Below are 21,473 nucleotides of genomic sequence, written 5' to 3' on the forward strand. Positions count from 1 at the left end.
AACACTTTGTGCTGTGCGTTTAATGTATATAAATAGTATCATAAAATGGAAGCTAATTACCCCTACAAAACTTAGATATCAATTCATTTTTTTGACAAAAAGTACATATGTGACTAATTGAGGTGTGTTTATTTTACGCCCCACTTGGCGTGGGGTAGTAAAATAATAAGGATAGCCGTCCATCTGTATTCAAAACTGTATTCAATACCAGTTTCGGAAACGTGATACGCAGATATACTTTTTTCCTAAATGGAAATGAAACATTTAACAATTCATATTAGAAATTCATAACTTTTATATTATAAGATCAAAATCATAGTTTGGGTAGTTTTCCTGCAGGAGAGAAATTTAGTGTCATCATGATATCAAGTCCTACTAGAACACAAGGTAATAATAATTTCCAAAAATGGTAATATTTACATTTGACATTTACGTCATATTTCTGTTATTAAGGACTACGATCAAAAGTTAGTATTTTTTGAAAAGTTTCATTATAAACGAAAACCCATGTGCAGTGGAATTACCCTTATAACATATTCAAAATCCATATCAATTCTTTATTCAAAAAATGTTGGAAATAGTTTTAAACATCTTTGATAACCTTATACTGCTCTTTAGTTAGGATACGTCAAGGAAATTTGGTTGCGTCCGTTGCTGGTGTTTTACTTTTTTACTTGACTTTCCAGAAATCCTCGTTTAAATGTACTAATAAATCTTGATAAAGATAGTATTGAAGCATATCAACAAGGTTCATATTAAAAAAAAGGCTACTTTTCAGTTACTGTCAATTATTGAAAAAAAGTAATTGAATGTCTACTAAAACAGACATATAATAATGGATTGTGTTTTGAACGGTTGCCCCACAGAGTCATGCAAATTGTATACTATCCATCACACACGAGCTTGACAAAGATGTTCATATTGTTCACAAAGGGGACATTTAAAAAAAACTGATGAATTCATTGGATTCGAAAACTATTTAAACTTAAACATATACATTTTGCTTGACTTATGCGTTGCTTATATGCACAGACTATCTTGGTAATTACTTTGAATGATAAGTATAAATTCATTTACAATTCTGGAAATGGCACTGGTAAATCATGCTGCAGATAAAGTAATACAAAACAAAAAAAGCTACTTGTTCAGTCTTCAATGCTGTGTTTGCACCTAGTAGTAGTCCTTTCTGTATTTACACGTGTACCTTAGAGAAAACCATATATTCCTCACCCAAGTCAAGAATAATATCTCTTGTAAAGTGCCAATTTCATAGACAATATAGCCAATGTGTATCTCAAAAGTACAAGAACCAATCGGTTAGCTAACATTGATTGTGTGGTTTTTAACTGTGTCTGAATAAAAGTGACATCTTTGGGTTCTTTTATGTACACAAATTTACTCCTGCCTGATATTATGTAGACTACCACTCGATAGTTCGGTCTGCCTGACAAATGATATGTATTTGTATATATTTTACCATCACCTTTGATTCAAAGTATCAAAATCATATATATATAGTGTATGAAACACAAAGGAATTTTCAATCCTCGTTTTTCAAACGGTAACTTTAGGAACTTTTATTTACTTTGCCTTGTGCTATCGAAGTAAAATGAAATATATACAGCATATGTTCATTTGGTGCCCGGTAAATGATCTTTTTCGAATTTAAACAAATCAAAAAGCATGACTGAGAAGTAAATTTGAAATTCAATAGTATTAGTTTTGTGTGTACTGGCCTACTGAAGATACAGACAAGTCGTGCCCTGTATACACACATTCAGTCTGTGACCTTTATATTTTGTGCAACCAACTAAATCTGATCGTGTGAAAAAGAAAAAATCAAAAAAATGAAAAAAAAAACAAAACAAAACAAAACAAACCAGAAACAAATAAATAACAGAAACTAAATAACAGAAAGCAAAAACAAAACAAAACAAAAAAACACTCAAAGGTACAATTAAGAATAACATTACTATATTAATATAGGTAGATGTGGTTGAAAATCTGAACATTAGTATGAAACAATGTTTTGTCAAAATTGCCTAAAACCTGTTATAATTTTAATTTGAAGATACATATACCTTAAAGTTACTATGTATCTGATTTTAAACATATACACAAATTTTCTTATGATTTAAAAATAACACAGAATTGGAGAAGGGTGACCACTTTAATAAGGTAATATAAACAAAATGTTAATTAAATGTCAAAAGGAAAACGTTTAACCACTTGACCTAAATGTTATTTTCTTGGGTGTATAATTTAATGTGATGCACGCACGATTTCAAAAATGATTTCTAAAAGAAATCGTGCTCAGTTTGGTTAGATTTTATGTCGTCTCTTACTCGACGTAGGTGTTAGCAATTTCTTAAACTTGCATTAGCACTGGTGTACGGTTTTATATTGCATTAAAGTATTTCGTTATTTAGAAGATATGCATTGAACATTATTTACTAAATCTATTGCATTAAATGAATGCTTACTCTAAATCCATGAACCAGTATACTCCATCCTTTCCCAACGGAGATAATTTAGTAGACTAATATAAGATTTGTAATTGGTGAATTAACGACACACTTTTTTATTTTTTTCCTAATTTAAATGCATCGCTATTTCATGATTTATATCCTAGATGGAGATTTACGTTATGCATTGTCAAATTTATTTTATCCATGGCAACAAGACATCATCGGAGTGGTTTGAACTGTTTCTCAACTAAAGCTTCAGAACTTTACCATAGCATTGAATAAGTATTATGAATCATATGTTTGCATCCTTTAAACATTGTTTAGCTAGAAATGAATGGAAAAAGAAGAGCACATTTGATGTATTTGTCTCAATTTTGTTTTTTTTTGTTTTTTTTGTTTTTTTTTTTTTTGTTTTTTTTGTTTTTTTTTTGTTTTTTGTTTTTTGTTTTTTTGTTTATTTGTTTGTTTTTTTTATTGTAGGAAGTGTGATTACAAAAATGTCTCATTAGCTGGCTATGTTATCAGCTTTACCTTAGTTTACCTATTTAGTTGTCAGTGTACACATCGTTTTTTGTTACATTATTACAGAAACTATCAAAGTACTAAATAGAATGACAAAAAGTTGTTGTTTATTTTGTTTATTTTTTTTTAATATTGTTTTAAGTATTTATATAATATGGTGGGTCACTTTCAAAATAAATTTTCAATATTTTCTGTGATAATTATACGTCAGATACAATATATCCCAGACATAAGAAATATTTTATTCGGTAAGAAATTTGACCAATTTAGCCATCGTTCCAGTCACTGACCAGCAGAAGGTTTCCTTGAGAATCATCAATATGACATCAAGAAAGAGATTTGTTTATTGTGTGAATTCTGATAACCTCTTTACATAGCTTGATAAAGAATTAGAATCTTATACCTACTATGTATATAAAGAGCATCCAAGGGAACCAAGGCTACAGCGGCAACCAAACGAACGCAATCCAGGGACAAAGACCAGACACGGAAAACAGACACACAACAAAGAACATAAAGCAACTAAAATCATACATACAAAGTAACAAAAGCAAATGAGCAACTCGGACTCTACTAAAATTGGAGCATGGACCAGGTGCACCGGTAGGGTAAGCTTCCTCTGTTTTTCTAGAAACACCCGTCGAGTTGCTCATAAAAAGTCAAGTCCGGAGTAGACAAATGAAGAAAGGAAAACTACGACACGCCGAACAAACGAGCTCTCATGGCGCAGATGGACACACGATCCACGAGTTCATGATGACGATTAATAAAACTTCCGCAGTGATGACTTGTAGTAACATACCCGTGTTCTAGAAGCCAACTTAGTCTAGTGCGATATTAAAATGTCCAGGCAGCTACGATAATCTCTGATATAACGTATGAGTTGTGATATGAACAATTCATACGCAGGTGCTGAAGAAATACTGCCACAGAAGAAAAGGAAGTTGACAATTCTGAATAAAAAATATCACGTTTGTCATGAATGTTGGTCAATATTTGACAACAGTAGTCATCTCAGCACTAAGATTTATGATCAAAGAGACGTCTTTAATTTTAATATCATCAATTTTCCTTGCATGTGCAGCAATATCCCTACATCTACTGTATATGGTTTTATATTTCACCATTGATTCGCTACGCTTGAGCAAGTACTAACTTCTCTAACCTCCTTGAACTCCATAAATATCTGCGTAACAGACTCTTGAATCCTGGGATTGAGGAAATATGTCTTAAATGGTTTCTTACCACATTAGATATCAGTCCTTGGTTAAAAAAATACTCAGTTTCTTCTACAACAATGCGCAATGATTTTTTTTTGTAAAATGTTCTTTGTGACGTAGATTTAACCCACCATTTCGTTTGAAGTGCCTGTACCAAGTCAGGACCATTGCGGTACCAGCTGCTTCGGTGGTGTTAAATCTATATTACCAGATTTAATTTGGACATGACGTGATTGAGTCTGATTAGTGTTTGGTAATTTTGTTGTCACCCTTATTTTCATGTTTCAAGTATCGGCCAATTTCTTGAATTTTAATACGCTTTGATATTGTTTACGACAGTATATGTTGTTAGATTTTAAATTTCGGTATCAATTGTTGTCCTTTTGATCATTTTTGTTAATATTTCCATAAAGTCATTAGATATTTGTCGTTGATAGTAATAAACACAAATTTTGATTTACAAGTTAATGTTAGTATATCAATACGATTCCAATTATATTGGAAAAAGACTTACTAGGTTGAAAGAGAAATTCTGAGAACCAGGATTCTAGCGGCATTTTATACTCTGCTCTAAGCCTTCATCTGATTCTGCAACTTAACATATATCACTAAAAGATTTGGTTAGATAACTTACGAGTTTGAATATGAACACATTATCAAACTAATATGGTGTTGTAATAAATGAACGAAAAGTGAATTCATAAAATGAAAGGCGAAAAGTTGAATAAAAACAAAGCTGGTAGTCGGACTGTATATATGCAGAGTTGTTCAGAAATTATCTCAAAGTGGAGAGTTTTTGTTCAAATGACGAAATACTATGTTTAGTTTCTGTGAGTATTCATTTGGTTTCTATAAGAGTATTGTTGTTTCTATAAACTCTATGCCTTGTAGAGGACGCTTACCCTACCGGTACACTTGGTCCATACCCCCAGAATTCCGTGGAGTATGAATTGCTCATTTACTGTTGTTTCTATGTACGTTTCTCATTTTGGTTATTTCACGTTCTTTGTAGTGTGTTTATGTTTCCCTGTCTGGTCTTTGTCCCTGGCTTACACTCCTTTGATTACTGTTACAATCTCGGTTCTTTTGATCACTCTTTGTTGGTTTACTTTTGATCATTAAAGTTTGCTATAAACACGTTTTGTTTTATACAACTCATGCAACGAACTTTGAACTGCACCACCTTTTACGTGGTCAGTTGTTGATTTTTCACTAACATACCATTAATGCACATACCTTAGGTGGCGAGAAAAAACGATACTTTTTTGTTACAGGGAAAACAAATCTCGTGTTGGCCTGAACTTTGTCAATGTTTTATGGAAAACATTGACAGATCTGTATATCCCGACCCTGGGGCCACTATCAGAAGTATTGGTCATATGTGGGTAAGAATATTTCATAAACTTTTGCACGTCATGTAAAAAACACCTGTTAATACCTACAATATAAAAGTAAAACGTATAACCACGAAGACTAAGAAGACAACTTTTGAATGCATGATTAATTCATAACCATAAAGGCAACAAATGCACCAGCGTATAACTTTAATACATAATAGTAACTACGTCCAGATTTCATCAAAATGTCTTCAGCACACCTATAAGTAAGCTTTGCAAGGCCACCACAACAAAAAGATTAAAATCAACGTTTACAGAACAATGTAACTTCTTCAGAATTAATTGTAACGTCAAATCAGGCATAATGACTTATTAATGATCAACAACTTCTGACAGTGGACATGCACATGCCTAATATTTTAATGTAGGGTCAAGCTCTGGCATAACGCATGAGTTGTGATATGAACACTCCATACGCAGGAGCCGAAGGCATGTTGCCACAGATGAAAGGACAGTTGACAATTCTGAATGGAAAGTCATCACGTTTGTCGTAAAGTTTGGTCAATAGTTTTCCTTTACCATCGATTTCTAAGTGTAGGTCAAGATATGAGGCTGACTTCGCAGTGTCTGTAGTATCCTTTATCTCAGGTTCTTTTGGATAGATGCAATGTATCAAATCCCCGAAATTAGGATTGTTTAAAAATAATACGTCATCTATTTAGCGGAATCTGAGATTGAAGGATCTAGCAGTCAGGCGATATTCTTTCCTTCTAATCAGATCAGCTATAAAGCCAGCCTCAGAAGAGTAAAGGAATAGGTTAGCAAGTAAAGGAGCACAATATGTTCCCATTGGAATGCCGACCGTTTGTTGAAAAACACGTCCACCACACTGGACAAATATGTTGTCGATTAAAAATTCCAGCATTTTGTAAGCATCTTCCTCTGTATATTTGAAAGATGATTTGGAATTATTTCTTACAAAGTATAGAGAATCTCTACCAAGAACTATATATTTGAAACCAATGTTCCAAGAATAGACAATGACTTTATAATAGCATCCTTTACGAATAAATTCATTAAAGGCATTAAGGAAACTTGATAAATTTCTCGGATGTTTTTGGAAAGAATGTGCTTGATAGATTGTGTTGATAATGAACTGGGTGAACAAAACCATTGTTTAACTAAAAAGCTGCATGTTCTATTATATTTTTGTATCAAACGATTGTAACGGGTAAAACAAATTAGTAAATAAGTTTGTGATATCGATATTTCTGGTGTAAAAGCTTTTCTGCGAAGAATATTCTCCGTTCATTATTATCTGACACTTTATTACAAAGAGAACAAACCAGTTTTTAAGAAAAATCAAATATTTCCGAAACATATACTTGAACATAACAATTTGGGTTTTTTTTAGAATAAAGGAATTAACAGCATGAATGAGAACCAAGTAACAAAGAAGCTTTATTATTTCATCATTAATGGAACATAGATTACTGATCTTGTCTTTTTAAGCAGTCACCTGAGAGATTTTATTTTTTTAGTCAGTTTGGGTATCCACTGTACCCTATAGTACTCTTGCCAAACGACGCCCAGTTCATTACAGGTGATATATAGATTTCTTCTTTCAATTGATTACCCACTTTACTCTTTAGTTCTGTTTAAGTCGAGTTTATTACAGTTGATTGCTAAGTTATGTACCTGAAATAGCTTACTTACTGAACACGGTAGTTACGATGACGTTTAAATCATTATGATGATTATCTTATAGAAAGTATGTCATAAAAGAGTCCAAAATGAAATTCTGAGTTTTTTTTAAGGATTAATTAATCATTACATAATTTAATTGTTTTTTTATATTTCCTTCCAGGTTTAAAAAATGTACTGTCTTTTCTGTTTTTCCCCACTTCGTGGTGCAAAACCAATTTTTTTCACGTTTTCCCGAACAATATACTTGATTTTTTTCAGGGAATCTTCCTCCTACCAACAGAAACTAGAGACAAATGATAAATTCTAGAACTTGTTCTGACGGTTCTTTGCCCAGGCCAAAATATGGTTGGGCACAGGGACGTTGTGACTATCTCAATTTTTGCAAGTTAGTTTACATAAATCTGTTTATATCAATTACGTTTAAAATATTCACTACAAGGTAGAATAATACAAGAATACAACTTATTTACTTTTTTTTTCAAATTTGGTTTGCTTTACAAGTATGTTAAAGAGTAACATGCAGCATTTAAAATAAATACATCGGAATACCTAAATAAAAAGAATGTATACAGGAAGTATTTTAAACAACAAATATAGAAAAATGTAGTCAAATCTAACAGCTCTGCCAAATACAATACAATAAATGGAACATCAGAGTTTTAAGGTTTATCAAAAATCCTAAAATACACAATTTCGATTAATAATCTTTGATATAGGTCAGACAAGTCTATTTCTGTTGCTGGTAAATACAATTGTTCCACCAACAGTGGTATCGATCAGTGGTTGTTATATACAAAACTACAAGCATGCCGCTCATACTCATATGTTGAAATGTATAATTTTCTTTTCTTCCTGTTTTTACTACGATGTATCTACCTTCAAAGTTTGTTCAATGTGCATTGGAGTGCTATTTATTGAAATTCATGTAAAGAATGTTTAGTTATTGCGATTCAGCTTTTTGGAAAATGCCTGATATGAGTTCATTCAAATGAGAAATGTATATCAAAATATACTAAGTGATAGGGACGGAGCATTGGCGACATCACATCCTATATACGTAGATACTCTGACAGATAAGTGGCTCAAAATTGTTCTGACAGAAGTGACGTATTTTGGAAATGACGTAGGCTGTAAGAAAGTTATTGTTGACCGATGCGCATTGTGTGTTAAAGGAAATTTAGTATTTTGCCGTTGGTGGAAGGATTAGGTTAAAACAGCAGCAATACAACAACTTTGCCGTATATTATCAAAAGAGTTTACTGTTAATTGAATATAAATATGTTCGTCTTTCATGAGCAAAGTCTAAGATCATATTACTGTTACAGTAGTAGACAGAACCTGTACTAAGACTGTGTAAATACAAATCCAAATTAAGACGACAATTTTACGTATAATTTTTGTTTTTAATTGTAGGTACATTGGTATTGTAAATGGATATGAGAAGTTTGATTGTGGAAATAATCACGTGATCGGAAGGAAAGCATTTGCCTGTTTTTGTTGTCCTAATGAGCACACTGTGTCAACTTGCACTGACTGTAAAGAGCAAGGATTTGTAAACGGTTGATTGAATATGAATACAAAATAAACTAATAAAATGAATAATATTCAAGTCTATCCATTTAATAATTCGTGTCTCTAAAGTGTCAAGAAATTTATATTCTTGTAGTGAAGTGTGTAAAACGAATATTTCTTTTGTTTTCTTGGTTATTTGTTTAACCGATATAAAGACATCCTCTATCGATGAGGACAGTGGTAGTTTTGATGTTTTGATTACTGTTAGATAACATTTTATATGCTTTTACGAAACCGTTTATATCGTCAGGACAGTAATTATGCAACACTTATTGCATACCTTGTTCTGTTCTGTTCTGTTACGAATCACAGTTTATGGCTAGAATAAATAAAGACTCTTCCAAATATTATTTGGTAGAAAATTTAATAACACCTGTAGATATTCGGACGATTTTTGGCTCTAAACAACGATGGCTGCAATGTTTATACCAAAGAACTTATATCCTGTTTAACTGTCATTGAATAAAGCGAATATTAAAAAAAGAAAGATCTTTTCTTGATCTTAGTATTATTATAGATAATAGTAAATCAAATACCAAAAGTGATGATTTTTAATTCTCTTTAGTCAACTATCCGTTTTATGATGGTGTCGTCCCTTGTCACCATGCATTATATGGTGTTTACATATCACAATGGGTTCGATTTGATCGTATCTGTAACAACGTTTCGAAATGTAACGTAAGGAATCTATATATAACCAAGAAATCACTTTATCAAGGTTTTTAATATCAAAAGCTCGTAAAAGAGTAATCAAGAAAAATCAAGATTCCAGCGGATATCAAAAGAACATAATCCGGGGACAAAGTCCAAACATGGAAATCAGACACACACACACAAAAGAAGATGAAATGACCAAAATAATACACAGAAAGTAACAAAAGTAAATAAGCAACTCGGACTCTACTAAAAACGGAGAGCATGGACTAGGTGCATCGATAGGACAGAAACACCCGCCGAGTCGTATGAATTGTGATATGAAAACTCCATAGGCGGGTGCTGAAGGAATTTTACCTCAGATGAAAGGAAAGTGAACAATACGGAGTGAATAATCATCGTGTTTGCTGTAGTTTTGTCAATAGTTTTCATTTACCATCGACCTCTAAGTGTAGGTCCAAATATGAGGCTGACTTCACAATGTCTGTAGTATCCTTTATCTCAAGTTCTTTGGGTTTGATGCAGTTAATAAAATCCCTGAAACAAGGATTGTTTAATGTTTAATATGTTATATGTATGGCGTAAACTGAGATTAAAGGATCTAGCTAACGATGTTCCTTCTTTTGAGTCAGATAAGCCATAAACTCAGCCTTATAAGAGTTAAAGAATAGGTCAGCAAATAGCTGAGCACTATCCGTTCTCATTGGAATGCCGACTGTTTTTTTTTTTTTTTTTTTTTTTTTTTTTTTTTTAAAGTTGTTAATTTTTAACATTTAATTAAAACATTTACACGTTTTTTCCCCTCAAGTACATATGTGCTTATAATGGATTGATACGTGCTGGTATCTCTAACCCTTTATTTTACGGTAAGATTGTATACAAAGCTCGATATGTTCGATGCTCAACCATTAAATTTACCTAACCGTTGAATGTGCTCATATTGTAGTCAAATCTTCTAAGATAGCATTTGTTTCGCTCACACGGTCTTTACCCAGGAATTGGAAAAAAAACTATATTAAAAAGCAATTTTTGGCATGACATAGATTGTGCTCTTATTGTTGGAAGCAATATGATGTACCGTGGTTCTCAACCCTACATTGGAAGAATAAGGGTTTTACATTCGATGGGGTATTTTTTGTAGGTTTAAACTGGTCTGAAGCTGGCATGTCAGTTAACTGCTTGTAGTCCTTAGATTGTACATTTGTGTAATATGTATTTAGTTACTTAATGTTCATTGCAACAAGGTTTTTTTTCACAGTGGCCATATTTTGTAAGGGGAGGGTTGTGATTAGGCCAAAGTATTTTTTGCGCTTGTCCCAAGTCAGGAATTTCTTGCCTCTATATGTCTTGTTTGGTGTCATCTTAGGTTTATTTTGTTACTTGAGTATATAAGAGCATCTCTTTTGTTGTTCATGTGAATAATGATGTATTGGAGCCAGCTGCAGCCTACCCAGTGGTGTTGGAATTTCTTGGTCGTTGATTGAAGACCTATGGGTGGCCTTGGCTGATATTTTCATACCGCTGGGTTTGTTTGACACATTCATCATATCTTTTCTTTATAAGTGTATATTTTTAAAGTCTTTAAATTTTTTTTCTTATTTTATTTTCCAAAAGAACAAGAGGTCAAAAACTTTGAACATTTCCAGGAAAAAGAAAGATTAATCTGGTTATATTTAAAACAAAATATAAATTACTGTGTCTCACACTTTTAGGTTTAATCAAACTTAGATATGTGTTAGAATGTCAACCACCTATTTGACATAAGTATAGTCTTGTTTATTATAGTTCTTAATAAATGGTATAGGATCAGTAAACATGTGTTTTTTGTCTTCTTTTCATCATAATGTTTTAATTCGAATCCTTACTTATTTGTATCAAATCGAACTTTCTTCACATAGATACAATAATGTGTTGCTCTGGTTTTAAATAGCCAAAACAGTGTCTCCTTAGGGTTCTCAACTTATATTAAATACCAGTAAGCCCCTTTTTAATTGACGCTTATTGCTGATTTATACGAGGAAATGTGGTTGAAATATATGTAATCGTAGTTTTACATTGTGTTATTAAATGACTATTCTCAAATTAAGAGTCTGTATTAAGTTCGAGGCTGTGGTATTGGCCAAGGGTCTATACAGCTGATAAAGTCCCAAGGCGACTGTTCAAGGACGTATTACAGTTTTATGAGAAAGAAAAAAATAATTCAATGAAACTTTTATAAAAATGCTAAGAATACGGAAACGGAAGTTTAAACAATACAAATAATACAAGGCATTGATATTAAGATTAAGATTATGAGGAAATGCATCAATGTACAGCTGAGTGATTTATGATACAGTAAAGTCTTTAAGACAATCGAGTTCTCGTTTCACAAAACTGAACATGGCTTGATAAATATGTCCATGCTTTTGTTTTGCTTGTCGCGTCGATCATCTGTAATATTGCTTGAGTAAAGAATTTTCAAGGCGAAAAATCGAGATGCGATATCGATATAATAAACGATAAGCTGCATAATTGCATTGGTATTTGCAGATATGTTTTAGTTTGAACTCAACTGAATGTGATAGAATGTATCAAGCGTATTCAGTAAGAACAAATATATTACAGTTTTCGGTGGTGTGAATTACTAGAAAGTGTCTCAATAGAAATTTATTCAAATTATTTAAATAATCACGTAAAATACCTCTTCCTCATAACTAAAACTAGAATAAAAATGTTACATGAAATTAAATAAAGTTACTCCTTGTTATTAATTTTGCATTATGTAATATTTGATTGCGGTACATCATTTTTTTTTCTCGTCAGTTTTTTTTTATCTTTTATTCAATGTTACACATACGCTGCAAAATGTATTTGTTGTGAATATTTTCTTCGCAAAACATAATAATTAATATCAGTGAGAGATCAGAAATCTTCCTAATCGTCTTTTGTTTACAACCTCTCTAGCTATGCAATCACTGGAGGTCTCAAAATGAAAAGCTTCGAAAAATGATATCTGGAACCTTCATTTTAAAATCATGCTGGACGCGATTGAAAAGTGAGGATAAAGAGGGAGAGAGGAAACTGAAACTAGAACTTCTATCACTGTCAGATTAGTTAAACAAACAGTTAGGTCTGCATGCATGATCGACCTAAATCATTATTCGAAATATGTCCCCTCTCTTCATCATGAACTCGTGGATCGTTACGGTGTATTCATCTGCGCCATGACAACTGATTTGTTCAACGTGTCATAGTTTTCCTTTCCTCTTTCGTCTGCCCCGGACTTGGCTTTTGATGAGTAACTCGGCGGGTGTTTCTAGAAAAGCAGTGGACGCGTACCCTACCAGTGCACCTGGTCCATGCTCCCAGTTTTTAGTGGAGTCCGAGTTGCTCATTTGCTTTTTTTACTTTGTATGTATGATTTTAGTTACTTTATGTTCTTTGTTGTGTATGTCTGTTTTCCATATCTGGTCTTTGTCCCTGGATTGCATTCTTTTGAATACCGCTATAACCTTGGTTCTCTTGATTACTCTTTCATGAGACATATGTTGTTGTTCCTGTGATCAAAGGTAATAACAACATCGTGTTTATATGTCAAACGCAATACTGTAAATGCTTTATGCCAGAGGTAGGAATAACTGATATTCGAGTAATTCTAAAGACAAACGCAATGCGTTCAGCGACGATGTAATCTTAACTAACCACAAGTCTTTAATGGTCTCATCGAATGTTCTCTTAGGACTACGTAAAATTCTACTTAAGCAAAGGTACATAGAAGGATCATCCACTTGTTCAACAAAAGTGCGGACGCGTGCCTCACCTAACTTTTGTCCGCAGTAAAGGTAGCCAGTCAAAATTCCGTGAAACTGATTACTCTGGTACTAGTATTAATCATATGTGGATTCTGGAAAACTCAAAAAACTTTAATATAATCTTAAATCTTCCTCCTTTGCAAAAGATATATCTTTTTAACTTTTCGACTTTTAACTTCATGTACAGCCTTAGTTAGAGATAAATTGAAACCCTGTCTGAAGGAAATCATCTACAAAGCAGAAACAAGGATTGTTATACTCACATAGTTTATGTTTTAGGCTACAATTCTACATATATTACCAATACAAAACAATAAAAGAAACAAACATATTTCACCGAGCAATAAGTGATCAGTATGTAAGACCATATCACTTTTGACGAAACAAATTTTTAACAAAGTATCTGCATTGGCCTCTTACTATGCCTCTCTCCTAGCTGATCTGTTACCATTTTTATGAATTGGATTTCCTTCAAAATATCGTGAAAATAAAACAAAAGGTAAAGTGGCTAGATCCTTTAATTTCACATATCGATATTTCATTCAACGATGGGCTACTGACACAATATCATTCACGTCATATCTAGACCTTCACCCCAAGTTTGAAGACAGTAGTTTTCTAAGTATAAAAATGTATGACAAATTAGACGATTTTAATTTTAAAATTATAAACTTTCCTTTATTGTGCAGTAATATATACCAGCTGTTCTGCATATTGTGTATATATTTCCCTGATGTTAAGGTATGTCAGAGATAGTAGCGACTATTCCGAATATATAAGACACCACCGTTACCCTAGAGACAGGCTTTTTGTACGGGATTATAAGAAAATACGTCGCATACGCTGCCTTAAAAATATTTCCGATATCTCTATCTTATTAAATATGTATATTAGTGTTATTATTTCATTTTGAATTTTACTCACATTCCAAACACATTTTAATTCACCTTGAAACTCGTTACTAATATATACATAATTATTGTTGCATTTTTTCTCTTTTTGTCACTCATTGTTCATATATGTATCTTCTGTACTGTTTTGAATACTGGTTTTACCGATTTTGACCGATGACAATTTTATGCTGCCCGTTTATGTTAAAATATATCGGAAACTATGAAGTGTAAAGAATGCGGGTTGTTTGGCACTCTATAAAATCTTTCATTTTGCGTCTGTTTTCCCTGTCTTTTCTTATCCTTGGAATATCTTCTTTTGGTTACAGCTCAAATCGTGCCTCTTGATTACACTTTCAGAACTGCGCGAAAAACAGACTGTTCGTAATGACCGTGAACAACGTGACGGCGAAACAATTGTTTACGTTGTTGTGGTCCCACATTGTTGTGTTCATTTGTGATGATAATCCAATTGTCAATCGCATAAATGATGGTAAATGAAACAACCACACGAAGAAGATTTTAACTGAAAGATATATTGGAAATATTCGACAAAACAATTAGTCTGAAAATAAAGGAATACCAATAATGGGTAGCACAGGACATTTTGCACAAGAAAAATGGCAGTGAAGCTTGCAATTTAACCTATAAACAAAGGTAAGATGTTAATGAGAACTTATTCTTGGTTTCGATTTTTGCCGTATGATATTAAACACTGGAATACGAAGAAATTGGAAGAAAGGTTTCATCATATTAATATAACACTTTGCAGACTTGTATTCATTAATATATGAAGTACAGAGCAGAAGATCTTATATGTTGAAAATGAGCAATTACACCCATGATTTCAAAATGTAGAAATGATACTTATATCGTATATCGATTCGTTTGGTTCCAGTTTAGGTTACAGACCACCATTTCAACCAATGAGCATTTGGAACGTACGCAAAAATAGTCCTACGCAGAAATTACCCCTGTTCCTCATAGTGCTGTGAAAAAAGTTCTCATCTTATTTAAAAAATTTAAACAGTTTCTGAAAGGAAAAACATTTCTGTACATTTTATAGGTGCATTTTGCTTCTTGTGATGTGAAGCCTAATCTCCATAATGATTTTTAAATATACCCCTATCTTGTGAAAACACTGGGATTTCCCATGCTATTTATAGACCCTTCACTTCCGGTGATCAGTACTGCACTGCAAGTCTGCTAACCCCACATGTCATTCTGAGGATTGTGAGCTGACATATGTAGAATCATGCTGATATATAGTCCTCTGCAGGTTAAAGTTAAGGTAAAGTCCAGAAAAGCCATTGAATATTGTGAAATTAGCATAGAAGCCTATGGGAAGTGGAATTAGTGGTTTTTAGCCTTTAATGGACCTTTTTCTAGACAGTTTATACACTGATTGAAAAAATGGAAACCTTTACTTGCTATGTTTCTACAACTCTATTATGCAATTTATAAAACAAATAAAATCCATGTTGGCTAATGTCCACTGTCTGTACATGATGTTTTATTACTGAATGATCCAATATTTTGTGATTATCTGTATATTATCCCTATATCGCAAGAATTTCAACGGAACAAAAATTACCTAAACTCAACGATAGTCACAACGAAGCTGTTAGTGAAATTCCTTTCCAGTGCAATTACATTTCAGCTACGATGTTAAGTAGGTATCACTGACATTATAAACTTAACAAGGATTATTAATGATATTTCCTCAATGGACTTTTGCAACCGTCAAGTATATCTCACAGGAAGCAAGAGTACATCTTGGGGTTTATTTGGGAAAGGGTTATTCGTTTTTCTATGTGTTATTATTATTATTATTATTATTGTACTTTTGTTTTTGTCGGCGTTAGCAGGACTTGGTTATATCACCTGCATTGTCCCTTCTTTCTAGGGAATTTCAGACATTTACAAACGGACTTATAATGAAATTATATATCTCATTTCACGGATACGTTTGCATCTTATATTGGCGCAATTACAGAAGTATGCAATTAACCAGACCCAGTTTTTTCTCGGCAAAATGTTGAATTGTTTTGTATTTCACACCTATGCCTAGGTATTGAAAACATGTATTTCTTTTTTAGAAAATAACCATCATCAGAACTAGTTACTGGTTTTGAATAATGAAATTCAACTTCCCCGATGTTTGCAAAATTAACTTGAGCAACGTGTATCATACAGTTTAGAACCAGTGATGTTATTCAAGTCTAATCATGTTTTGCAAACCTTATTTTCACTGTTTTATGAAAAAGTCTGGCAAAATAAACGATTCAGATCTTTTCCCCAAGACCTAATGCTTGTTTTATCTCAAAACAATAGGCGTCACAATATCAATATCAGCTTTCCATTTGTTATTTAGACCTTTCTTATATTTTTTAAGTTCAAACAAAAAGATTTTGCACGAAAATAAAGTGTTTACAGACGACTACGTAGGAGACAAAGAAGAGCAATTATATACGACCTCAATTTTTGATGGTCCTGTATAAAGCAACCATTGTATAGTAACATGACTTTTATGGAGAATAAACCAGTATACATATCTCATCAATCGTTGAATAATCTAAGTAGTTACACATATATGATAATTTATGAAACATGTTTGAGAGTTCGGGTTTACAACTTGGTACGGAAGGAGCTTCAAATGGACAAATCAACGGGTATAATAATCACAATATACATCTGTCGTTTCAAGCAGAAAAAATATAACATCATTTAAATCCGCGTGTAGTGTTCAACGGACTGTGCATAATTTAAAGAAAAAAACCTCGCCTGCAAGAACTATGATTGTCGTAGGTTTATTACACAAGTACCTAAATAACCTCGCCTGCAAGAATTTTGACTACCGTAGGTTTATTGCACAAGTACCTAAACAGACAAAATTTGTTATTGTTACCAAATGACATGAGTTCTGAGCTGTAGTGAGTCTGTATGACATACCGACAGTAACAAAATTCATGATGGGCTTTTATATATCTTTATATTAGTTTTCAAATTGCACATTAAATCATGCACTAAGGATAAAGTACAATATTTTTTCCAGATCTTTTCATATTTTTCTTATTTATAGGATTTTTTTGGAAAAATGTCCTTTTGTTAAATCTTATTTAATTAAATCAAAATATCTTGGCTATAAAGGTTAACGATATAATGATTTGTTGAAACTATTAAAATTACAAACGACAGCACTATACAATATAATAAAATTCAATTCAATAAACAAAATGAGTTACACATGCACGAAACTTTCGACTCAAAATCCTTACATTACATTCAACAATTTCCAGGTTTACAAAGTCTTAAAAACTAAATCAACGGTTGATTGTTCTTGATTGAAATAACTTATTCATATTTTAGTGATTTTTTCCTGATATGAGTGTAATGTTTGAGTTTCGTAAATTATCCAACACGATTTAATTAGTACAATTACATGATACTTCTGAACATAAATCACATAAAACATCAAAACATCAAGTCGGATCTACAAAACACACACATTAAAAAAAAGCTTAAACTTAACAAGTTAAGTTTTGTCTTTTGTCAGTATATTTGATTATTTTCTCTCTCTTTTCATTATTCAAACTTCTCCGATATACTCTATATGCCTACAGAAAAATAAGAAATATTAAACATTAAATACACAGATATATCCATATATTGTATTACAACATACAGTCTAAGAAAGGTTAATATAAAGAACCACCTGTAAATCGTTTATTTTTAATACGTATATTTTTGAATACTTTAAGTCTTTTGATTTCCGCTAGAATATTTGTTTACTTAATTACTCTTAAAACCAGCAACATCGCTACAGTGTTGATACTATTAAACCTAACCAGCAGCAAGATGTACTACAATAATATTTAAAAATGTCACCACAATAAATTCTACATCATATTGCAACAACTTTCATTTTCAAACAATTGAAAATTAAACGGATTATGAAACATAATACTCTTGATATATAAAACTGAAATATATTATCCAATGTAAATATTTTACCACCGAGGCAGTCATAAACAGTATCTCTTTTGCAAAGTATTTGTAAAATAATGATATTGTATCTCAAAATTAAAGTATAATGTAACATGAAAACTGTTCTTTAAAGTCTCTAACAACATTTACTTCATCAAAACGTAAAACTAATAGAACAAAAAAAACGTTACACTTCTAGTGTTAAAAACAATGTTTTCACTAATTTCATCCTTTATATGAAACCTGTATGAGTTGTAAAAGTAATAACACATGTTCGTCCTGACTGTGATGTTTCTATTATAATATTGTTTCGTACTTACGTGTTACATTTTGGACACGGCCTGAAATAAAAATCAGAATATATAGGAAAACTGAAACAAAACTCTATCTAACCTACAATACCTTGTTCCTACAATATCACGAACTTCTTCTGCATCAGTTCGATCACCATTTAAACGTGTCATATCATTTGTCATTAGCAAATTCAGTAAAAAAAAACCCTCTAGTCTCAATGGTAATAACTAATTAACTAAATTGCCTTGATAATCTACCATTTAGATTTCTGATTTATAAATAAATCAAAACAGAAATGACAAATATGAACAAATAAACATGAAGCATACGAATTAAAATGATTACAACAATTATTGATTTTAAACTAAAACAAGTCCTAAGCATGTTTAGTTTACATACATAATAAACATTACTTTATGTATATATTTTTGTCATGCGTATCAACTTAACCAAACAAAATATATTTGTTGTTATAGATAGTGCATACTGTGAAATACTATTGTTCGTGGGGAACATATTTTCATGGTTTTCAAGGATTCAGTTAACCACGAAAAAAAGGAAATTTTCCATTCATTTGTTTGGTAGAGTTTCTAATTCACGATATTATATCTTTCCCCTATACCTCGAACATTGGTCCCCTAGGAATAAATATACCTACATATTTCCGTCAAAAGTATAAATCATTACAAACAAATATTTTGAACTTGAATAAAACATTTTTTAATTAAATACAACAAAATATTAGGTGTATTTTAAGTTAAGTACAACATTAATCATATAAAATGTTTATTATCGTTTTTTTTTTTTTTTTTTTTGTTTAATATTTTGGTTTTTTTTTCTAACTTTTTTCTATTTTATAATTGACCACAAGTTATTGTTTAACGGTAACATTAGCTCCAGTCCAATATATTATGTGTCTTCTATCTAATTTGTCAAGCTGTTTCGCAATTTCTATCAGATGATTATCCTATACCCCAATCATTAAATTCCATTTTAAACTCACTCGGTATGAATTAGTATATACATCTACTTGCCTTACTGTCTATTAACATATACCCCCAGAATTTGCAAACATTTTTCTTGTAAAAAATACAAACGATATAAAATGTATAGTGTTCAAGGAAACCTCAACAATTGTTAAAGAAAACAAAATAGCAAAGGATAGATTACTATTTACGAAATAATTATTTAGGTGTTTGTTGATTAGTATTTGATATGTTCATGTTTGGTCAACAATGAATGTCTCGTATAGTTTTCATTCATATTTATAACATTTGTCATTTCAATTTTTCAATTAATCAGGAGATTACTGGCTCAAAGTGTCAACAAAAAATTTATAACTTTTAAAATAAGATGCGTTATACAATTTGGTCTTTGTCCTCTTCATTTTTTTCATTAGCATCTATCATAATTGCCTGCTATAACAAACTTATCTTAAATAGTATATTGTATATACTTAACAGTCGGATGAAATAAATACATGTACTTATCTTACTTTCTCTTGATACTTACTTCCTGAAATAAACAAAACAGATATATCTTCACTAACACGGATAGTAAACAGATCTTTTGTTTTATCAAATGAAAGCAGCAATGATATACAAAGATTATAGTTTCCTAATACGTATTCATTGATATAATGACGAAAAAGAGATAAATTTTTAATAGAATGGAGGCTTATAGTATTACTCAACAAAAGAAAAAAAAGCCTCAGTATCTGACATTGAAGTGGTTAGCTTATGTCATGACTGGTTACATGTATCTCTCATCGATAGTATTATCAGAACATACATTGTTGAAAATGTCAACAAATAGTGTCTGAATGACATAGAAGTTCATTTTAGCTGGTCAAATGCTATGTTAACATACATTTATAAACTGTCAGAATTTGATCATGATCATATATGAACAATTTTGTTATTAATTTTCTTTTTAATTTTTATCATTTTCATTTGATCTAGCTTGCTAATATCTATAACGTAAATATTATCTGTATCTGACAAGTATGGTTTTTTTTTTTTAATCTACTCAGTTTCAGTTGTAAATTCCGTCAAAATTATTGTTTTAAATTTTCTAGACTTGTATATTCACTATCAAACTGAGACACTCTGCATTGATCTATACATGTACTTATATAATTTTTGTCGATATTTACATACTCAAATAAAAGTATAAATCATTGCAAAAAAAATATTTTGAACTTGAATAAAACTCTTTTTAATGATATACAACTGAATATAAAAGTACTTTTTAGTTAAATACAACATAAATGATATCAAATAAGTATTATTGTTTTTTGTTTTTTGTTTTCTCTCTTTTTTTTCTATAATTGAACACGTTATTGTTTAACGGTAACATTATCTGCATTCCGATATTCTATCTTTATCTTCTATCTAACTTTTCAAGCTATTTCGCAATTTCTAACTGATGATAATCTTATATAAATATCTTTAAATACTTTTGTTAACTTACTCGGTCTGAATGAGTATATACATCTACCTGTCTTGCAGTCTATTAACAGATACCCCCAAAATTTCCAAACATTTTTGTTGTAAAAAATACAAACGATATAATATGTATAGTTTTCAAGGAAACCTTAACAGTAGTGAAAGAAAACAAAATAGCAAAGGATAGATTACTATTTACGTCATAATTATTTAGGTGTTTGTTGATTAGTATTTGATATGTTCATATTTGATCAACAAAGAATGTCTGATATAATTTTCATATTTATAACATTTGTCATTTCAATTTTTCAATTAATCAGGAGATTACTGGCTCAAAGTGTCAACTAATAATTTATAACTTTTAAAATAAGATGCCTTATACAATTTGGTCTTTGTCCTCTTCATTTTTTTCATTAGCATCTATCGTAATTGCCTGCTGTAACAAACTTATCTTAAGTAGCATATTGTATATACTTAACAGTCGGATGAAATAAATACATGTACTTATCTTACTTTCTCTTGATACTTACGCCCTGAAATAAACAAAACAGATATATCTTCACTAACAAGGATAGTAAACAGAT

General features: G+C 31.4%; 2 long non-coding RNA genes across 2 annotated transcripts; one reads left to right on the forward strand and one right to left on the reverse strand.

The window, feature by feature from the left end:
* The first annotated feature begins 368 nt into the window (after positions 1 to 368).
* Positions 369 to 8,863, forward strand: LOC148604624 (uncharacterized). Its single transcript, XR_015916162.1, has 5 exons — positions 369 to 387; positions 5,485 to 5,595; positions 6,962 to 7,150; positions 7,513 to 7,639; positions 8,668 to 8,863. It is a non-coding gene; the product is annotated as an uncharacterized LOC148604624 (long non-coding RNA).
* Positions 8,864 to 16,670: 7,807 nt separating this feature from the next.
* LOC148604625 (uncharacterized) lies at positions 16,671 to 20,658 on the reverse strand. Its single transcript, XR_015916099.1, has 2 exons — positions 18,469 to 20,658; positions 16,671 to 17,778 (listed from the first exon to the last, which is right to left on the reverse strand). It is a non-coding gene; the product is annotated as an uncharacterized LOC148604625 (long non-coding RNA).
* Between the last annotated feature and the right edge of the window lie 815 nt (positions 20,659 to 21,473).

Source organism: Perna viridis, chromosome 10 (genome assembly GCF_037379345.1).
Source record: "Perna viridis isolate PV_CMFRI_1.1 ecotype Kerala chromosome 10, ASM3737934v1, whole genome shotgun sequence".
Taxonomy (NCBI): Eukaryota; Metazoa; Mollusca; class Bivalvia; order Mytilida; family Mytilidae; genus Perna; species Perna viridis.